Raw genomic sequence first — 8,139 nt, 5'->3', positions numbered from 1 at the left:
AGTAAGATGGCCCTCTCCGTCCCGCTCATACCTTTTAAAATGGCTTCTCCACCTCACTTAAGCCAGAAACTTGAATTTTGGGCACATTAGAATAATATTTTTAACCAAGGTAGATAAAGTTAAAAACGGGATTATTTCCAATAAACAAAAATTGTCGACAATTACAGCAAGATTTTACAAAGTGTTATACCATTTTGGAATCCTTACTAAATGCGCCAAATTATGACGTCACTTGCCACACTCGCGTAGTACAATTTTTTTTCAGTACAGTCAGTTTAAACCAGGCAAAATTTTTATTTTGATATTTTTTTTGGGAATAATGTATTTTTTTCATCCAAGTTGGAGCAGCTGGTTTTGTAATTTTGATAACAATTTAGAGAAGCATTATTCAGGGTTACAAAACAAAAAAAAATTTTGGTAAAAGTGAAGATTTGTGGCAACACGAGTAAAAGGACCGTCACCTGGAGTAGAATTTTTGGATTTTTTTTAAATGCCTATTATTTTTAAAATATGCCACATAGATTTTTTTTTATATTTTTCTGATAACCAGCACAACAGACTTGCCTCAACACCCAGTTCCGGCTTGACGTTACATTACGGGACACCCTGTATACTGCTCTAGCTCTGCACACGCAAGCTCAATAGTTCGTTCGACTGAGAGTGAAACAATATCTTTCCTTTCTTTGCATTTAAATTGGTTATTTAATAGTATGAGTGACCCCCCTCTAATAGCCGACTCCCTGGTGAACGAACTACAAACTTTAGGTATAATTACCTATATAAAACATTAATTCATATTTTTTCAGCCAATGTTCTGTTATGCATAATACGTGAACATTGTACTTTTTTAAAAACAATTCTAATTCTAATTCTTTGCCAGCCAGGCCTTGTAAATTTTGATGAACAATATTAAAACCTTTTAAAGACCTGTCTGTTGTCGTCCCTTTCAGTTTAAATCAGAGGTCGTCACAGAAATATTAGTATTTCTACTAATAATATCAAAATGTTTAATAAGTTTTGTGTTAGTAACACAGTTAATATTATATGCTAACAAAGTAGCAAGTTTTAATTTCATGCTTTGGGGCAGGTGTAAAGAACTGCCTGTCATTAAGAACTTATCTATACTTATAATAAATCTGTAGAGAGGCAATTCTGTACATGAAATATATTTTCAAAATAACTATCAGGGGGTGATTAGTGATCGATACTGATGCCAAAAATGCAATCAGTAAAATTTTTGTCTGTCTGTCTTTCTGTCTGTCTGTCTGTCTGTCTGTCTGTATGTTCCTTATAGAAACAAAAACTACTCGACGGATTTTAACGAAACTTGGTACAATTATTCTTCATACTCCTGGGCAGGTTATAGTATACATAGGAATTCCCACGGGAACGGGAATTAGCGGGAAAGTCCTTTTGTATGAAAAATCTAAACCGCTTAAGTTAGACGCTTGAAATTTGGCATGCAAGTACCTTAGTAAACTTAAAGGTTAGTTACAACAGGATATTGCAAAATTCCCACGGGAACGGGAGTTAGCGGGAAAAAACATTTGTATGAAAAAATCTAAACCGCGTAAGATAGATGAAGGGGGTAAAACGGGATCCACGCCACGCGTACGAAGTCGCGGGCGGCCGCTAGTTATTAATAAATTTATTAGTGTCGAAAAAGACAAACTTGTCGCTATGACGAACAGTCAAATTATATAATAAAGTATTCAGTGAGTGAATACTTTTGTTATTATCTGAGGAGCCATTTTGACAGTATGGCAGGGCACAAATAAATATCTTTTCAACATTAAGGCTGGCCAGCGTGGAAAAATTATGCAAAATATTTTTCCTACTAATATTCTGGCTGTTTCCAAACATTAAAATTAAAATAGATTTGCTATGTAATTGTTTACATTTTTTTATGTCATTTATTAATAGACTAAAGGATGCGTCAGGCATACAATTATTTGTAATTTTGCAATTTAATTTTTTATGCAATATAGGGCCATAACCAACTCCTAGCCTATCTGAGAATAACACTACATTGTTTGACTTTTTTACATTTAAAAATTCAGTTTTTGCAGACATTGAAGGCCGCAAGCCGCCATCAGTTTGTTGCTGACTTACTGGCATTGGTATATTTGGCAGAGATTTAAAATCCGTAGTAGGATTACCTAGATCTAAGAGATTGTTTGCTGCCAGGATATGTTCGTTAATTTGTTCCCTGGCTGAATTATATTTAGCTGTTATGGATGCAAGCGAGTCATGCAAGTTTGTGATTTCAGCCTGCAACCTTTCAACGTCCAAGTTATGAGTGGACCTACTCTCTACTAATTTACTGTGGTAGATTTCTAAACTGTCCACTAAATCTAAATTCTTTTTCCTTAACAGAATATTTTTGTGAAACTGTTCTTGCTGTTTTATTAATTTTTTTGTTTTAGATATAAACCTATTAATTTTAACATATTTTTTAAATTTATTTCTACTAGAAAAAGTTAATGGCTGACTAATGTTCTCAGATAATTTGGTGTCGCAAGATACATTTAGGTCTGGAAGCACTGCACGTCCACCAGGGCTTCCAATTAGCTCTTCGTATAGGTTCAGAGTGTGTGTGAACTCCTGCTGCTTTCTTTCCTCTTCGAAGTGCAGTATGGTCTTATTGGCGTCCCTCAGTTCAGCTTCTAACTCATTGTTGCGCATCAAGGTCTGCTCAAAGATATTGCTGCACTGCTCGAAGGTACTGATTGTATGCAGTAGTTCATCACGGTGTTCGGTTACCTCCTGGAGACGGCCATGCAGTTCTGCCAATTCTTGTTTCAGTTCAGTATTTTTTTTTATTATATAGGTAATTTTCTCCTCACTCTCTTCTCTTTCCCTAATGAGTTGGTTACAGCTTTCCTGACTCTGTTTCAGTTCCTCGAGTGCCCTCCTAAGTTTCAGCTCAATGGCTTGTGCCGCTGCTCTGCGTGTGAGCATGTTGAATGTGGTTTTTGTCTGAAATTATCCAAAGGAAGTGTACAGTGGATATTTATGCAAAATAGGGGGTACGAGTTATAACAGTTATAATTTGAAATTTTAAGCTTTAGTTATAATTTTAACTCCACAAAATGCAACTATCATGAAAAGTTTTTTATAAATTATTATTAATCAAATAGTAATATTGAAAACTATACTGTATTTTTTTTCTGCGGGTAATATTTTTAGCTTTCAACAAGGTTTAAAATTACATCTTACTATTAACAATTTACACAATCAAACAAACAAAAGATGTGTGGGGTGTCAAAAAGTATATTGTTGAGTGTGCTGAGTAAGTTTGTCTGCGGCCAAGGTGTTGTTATCTTCAACTTTACTTCCACTTATTGTCAAGTAAAGAGAGGCACAACAGAGCCGAATCGTAATGAATTGTATAGAATCTCACTTTCATGAGGTTTGTGGAGTATATTGTTGTACTGTTTGATTGCAATTTACTTCCCATAAAGAAAGTGACAAAGCAATGTTTAATGATTGAAAACCACAAAAATATAACCTCAAACAGATTGCAATATCAATTATTTTGAAATACAAAATTAATATTTAAAATATTTAGACCTAAAGTAAACAGTATTTGAAAACAGTACTCCCCTGGTTTAAACGGTGGCTCCGATTTAATTTTGTACGTTGGTCGTAGCTGTCAATTTGGTCGCCGATTTTATCTCCTTATAACTATGTGTTTACACAAAGTCCAGTTTTGCAAACACTTGTACACGATATTTACACATTTATTTCACTAATTAAGTGTATTTTGATACATAATGCAATTGAGATAATACAAGTAAACTTATTGACGGTCATTACTTAATGACTTTTTATTGCATGGCCCTGACTTATTGAACTCGTTGTATGGAATTATGAGTCGATTCCGCGAGTACCCAGTGGCCGTGGTAGGCGATATAAAAGACATGTTTTTGTGTATAAAAATTAGAGACGAAGATCAACACGCGTTAAGATTCTTATGGAAAGGCAGGGATGGTCAACCTGTACAGAAATATGCAATGACTTCACTTATTTTTGGCGCGAATTGCTCTCCGTTTGTAGCGCAGTACATAAATCAATCCAAAAATGCATCTAGATTCCAAGACAAAATGCCAACAGCCGTTCACGCCATAAATACAAGTCAATATATGGATGATTATTGTGTAGGACTGTTTATTTATCCGGCTAAAAACTGTACGGAACTATCGGAGGCCAGATAACTGTGACTGGAGTAGATGAGCGGAGTGGGCTGTATGGATGCGGTGAACGGAGAGCGGTGGACTGTAGACTGTAGAAGCTCCGCTGACGGTGTCTCCAATCGCTGCACTACTATACTATAATCGGTGGTGGATCGTTGCCACGTCTTCGTTCCTCGTGGCTTCTATACGGTGTGCGGAATGACGTTCTATACGGTGAACACGGTGCGGTCGATGTCACACGCTGTAGGAGTCCGGTCTATACGGTATCCGAAGTCGCTATGCTATAACGGTGTCCGAGGTCTATGCTGTAGTCGTTCTTCTATTAACTATCTTCACTATGCGCTCGGTGAGAGTAGACTGTTCTTCGTAGACTGTCTTGAGACTATTCTCTTCGGTTGGTTTCAGAAGACTATTCACTTCGGTTACTTGGAAGAGACTATGCTAGGTTCGGCCCGGCAGCCGGTTTATATACCCATAAAAGCCCGCCTATTTTCTAGAATAATACGCGGTCCGCCCGTATTCGGGAATACGCAAGTACTTACTCGAACTCGCGGGAGTCGTAAACAAACTATAAGGCGTCCGGATATGAGCCTTATTGCGTATGCGCTAAGGGCGGTTATCGCGGGCGCGCGTACTATCGCTGTCCTTTGCGCGCTCGCGCTGTCTCTGTCTTTTTTGGTACTTGCCGAGCGCCGATGATTTATTACATATCTATAGCTATAGTTGCGTATACGTATTTACTGCGGTTTCTATTGATATTTTTAGGGTTCCGCTCGGCCGATTTGTAGTCGTCCTGCACATACTCCCGCCGTGCAGCGACGGACTCGTCGATGCAGAAAAACAGCTAGCAGGACGACTGCTGTCTCTGCTCGGCGAAACGGTGACGAAGATAACTGCTTCGGTGACTATCTTGCGGTACTGTAGCTGCCGGTACTGGAGTCTTCAATCTCCAGTTCGTTACTGCATCTTCTATAGGTTGACGCTGGAGGTTTGGCGTGAAACGGACGATGTGCGGTTGACGGACTTTCTATGGTGTTCTCTTCTATTATCACGCCATGGTGCCTCCCGCCGGTATGGAAAGATCGATGACTCCCGTCGGTTTCTATTCTGCGATGACTCCTGCCGGTTTTGCGATGATGTTCGATTTCTAATAATCTTTGTTCTGAGGTCTCGATGAGCGCCTGACGGATTTCTATCGGCAATTTCATCGACGTGCGTAGGCGAAACTATTGCGTTCACTTTTTCGGTAGGCGTAACGGTTTCGTGGTGCAACAACTTATGGTGTGTCTTTCTGCACCCATTTACTTTGCACAGAATCCCTGGGCACCTATGTGCTCTGTTCCAGGGTTGAAGACAGCGGAAGCATAGGCGGTTCTGTTTTGCGATTTCCCAGCGGTCGCTGCTGTCGGCTCGTTTCATTCTGTAGCAGTCGGTGACGGAGTGGTTGCCGTCGCACACTGGGCACGACGATCTCTGTATTCTTCTTTTTTCTTCGATGTGAAATACACGCTGGGTGTTCTGTGGTTTGCTGTGTCGGTATCTATCTTCTCCGAAGATCGGTTCGGGAGCGGCGAACTTGGCACACTTCTCGGCCTCGTGCTCGATGAAGCGGCTGAACTTTATGAGGTCCGGTTCCTCCTCTGTGTGCTCCCATGCGAAGTCATACCAGCGGTAGCGTAGTGCTGGAGTTAACTTGTCGGTTAAACTGTAGACTATCTCGGGGTTGTAGAGGTAGTGTGTTCGCCCAAGAGCACGGAGAGTTGCTACGCTGTTTTGAATTCTACTGGTGAACACACAAATCTGTTGCGGCGAGTCGACGAGTCTCTGTAGGCGCCGCAAACTATCGATCTCGAACAGGGCTATAGAGTCCGGCCGGCCAAAGCGCATTTCTAGTGTGCGCATAATGTCTTGCGCCTTCGCGTTCACTATTAGCAAGGAGGTCACGGCTTCCTTTGCTCTGCCTGTAAGTGACCGCCGGAGTCGTGCGATGTTCTCTGTTTCGCTGAAGAAACTCGCAGTTTCATTGTAGGCTGCTTTGAATGCGAGCCAATCGTAGTGCGCGCCACTGTAGTTCGGCAATTCTGCCACATACTGTTGTTGCTGTCCGGTGCGCGCTGCGGTTGCGATGGCTGTCGCGAGTTCTGTGAGATCTATTAATTGCTTCGATGATGTCGGCTGCGGTGCGGTTACGGCTACAGGGGATGGCGGTTGTAAGTCGCCATCTCCTTTCAAAGACGCCGAGTCACCCTGTTCATCTTCGGACCCCTCTATTTCTATTAACTTGCGGCGGGCGATGGCAAGCTCTAATTTCAGGCGGGCTATCTCTGCCTCCGCCTCGGCTAATCGACGGGCGCAATCGGTATGCGCGAGTGGTTCTCGCGGTGAAGCAGTCGAGCGTTGTTCTTCTCCTGTGACGTCTGTTACGGATGGAGGCTCCAACTGAATTAATTCCTCCTGCGCGGTATCGGACTGTGATGACGTCATGTGTTCCATAGTCGGCTCCGGTGATGACGTCATCGGCGGTGTAGTAGCGGGCTGTGATGTTTTCACCTTGCCTTTCTTCGATCTTGTCACAGGCATCTTCTATTTGTGCTATACTATGCCACTTCACGAAGGCCGCTTCGGTGTTCTCGAAGGTTCTATGTCTTCGAGGTAAAAGACAACGATCCGGCTCGAAGGACCAGAAAAATGTGCAGGACTGTTTATTATCCGGCTAGAAAACTGTACGGAACTATCGGAGGCCAGATAACTGTGACTGGAGTAGATGAGCGGAGTGGGCTGTATGGATGCGGTGAACGGAGAGCGGTGGACTGTAGACTGTAGAAGCTCCGCTGACGGTGTCTCCAATCGCTGCACTACTATACTATAATCGGTGGTGGATCGTTGCCACGTCTTCGTTCCTCGTGGCTTCTATACGGTGTGCGGAATGACGTTCTATACGGTGAACACGGTGCGGTCGATGTCACACGCTGTAGGAGTCCGGTCTATACGGTATCCGAAGTCGCTATGCTATAACGGTGTCCGAGGTCTATGCTGTAGTCGTTCTTCTATTAACTATCTTCACTATGCGCTCGGTGAGAGTAGACTGTTCTTCGTAGACTGTCTTGAGACTATTCTCTTCGGTTGGTTTCAGAAGACTATTCACTTCGGTTACTTGGAAGAGACTATGCTAGGTTCGGCCCGGCAGCCGGTTTATATACCCACTAGCTTTCCGCCCGCGGCTTCGCCCGCGTGGAATTTTGTCTGTCACAGAAAAACTTTATCGCGCGCGTCCCTGTTTCAAAAACCGGGATAAAAACTATCCTATGTTCTTTCCCGGGACTCAAACTATCTCTATGCCAAATTTCATCAAAATCGGTTGCGAGGTTTAAGCGGGAAAGCGTAACAGACAGACAGACAGACAGACAGACAGACAGACAGACAGACAGAGTTACTTTCGCATTTATAATATTAGTTGGGATAAAAGCCCGCCTATTTTCTAGAATAATACGCGGTCCGCCCGTATTCGGGAATACGCAAGTACTTACTCGAACTCGCGGGAGTCGTAAACAAACTATAAGGCGTCCGGATATGAGCCTTATTGCGTATGCGCTAAGGGCGGTTATCGCGGGCGCGCGTACTATCGCTGTCCTTTGCGCGCTCGCGCTGTCTCTGTCTTTTTTGGTACTTTCCGAGCGCCGATGATTTATTACATATCTATAGCTATAGTTGCGTATACGTATTTACTGCGGTTTCTATTGATATTTTTAGGGTTCCGCTCGGCCGATTTGTAGTCGTCCTGCACAATTATATTGACAGTTTGCAAGATCCAGGCAGCGCGAAGAAGATGGTGCAAGAGGTATCGTACATCCACCAACAAGGAGGTTTTCATATGAGAAACTGGATAAGTAATGCCCCTGAAGTACTCGAAGATGTGCCAAAGGAAGATTTGAGCGGGAATGCA

The sequence above is a fragment of the Ostrinia nubilalis genome (assembly GCF_963855985.1).
Source record: "Ostrinia nubilalis chromosome W unlocalized genomic scaffold, ilOstNubi1.1 SUPER_W_unloc_1, whole genome shotgun sequence".
NCBI classification, from domain to species: Eukaryota; Metazoa; Arthropoda; class Insecta; order Lepidoptera; family Crambidae; genus Ostrinia; species Ostrinia nubilalis.
Note: the sequence above shows the minus strand (reverse complement) of the source record.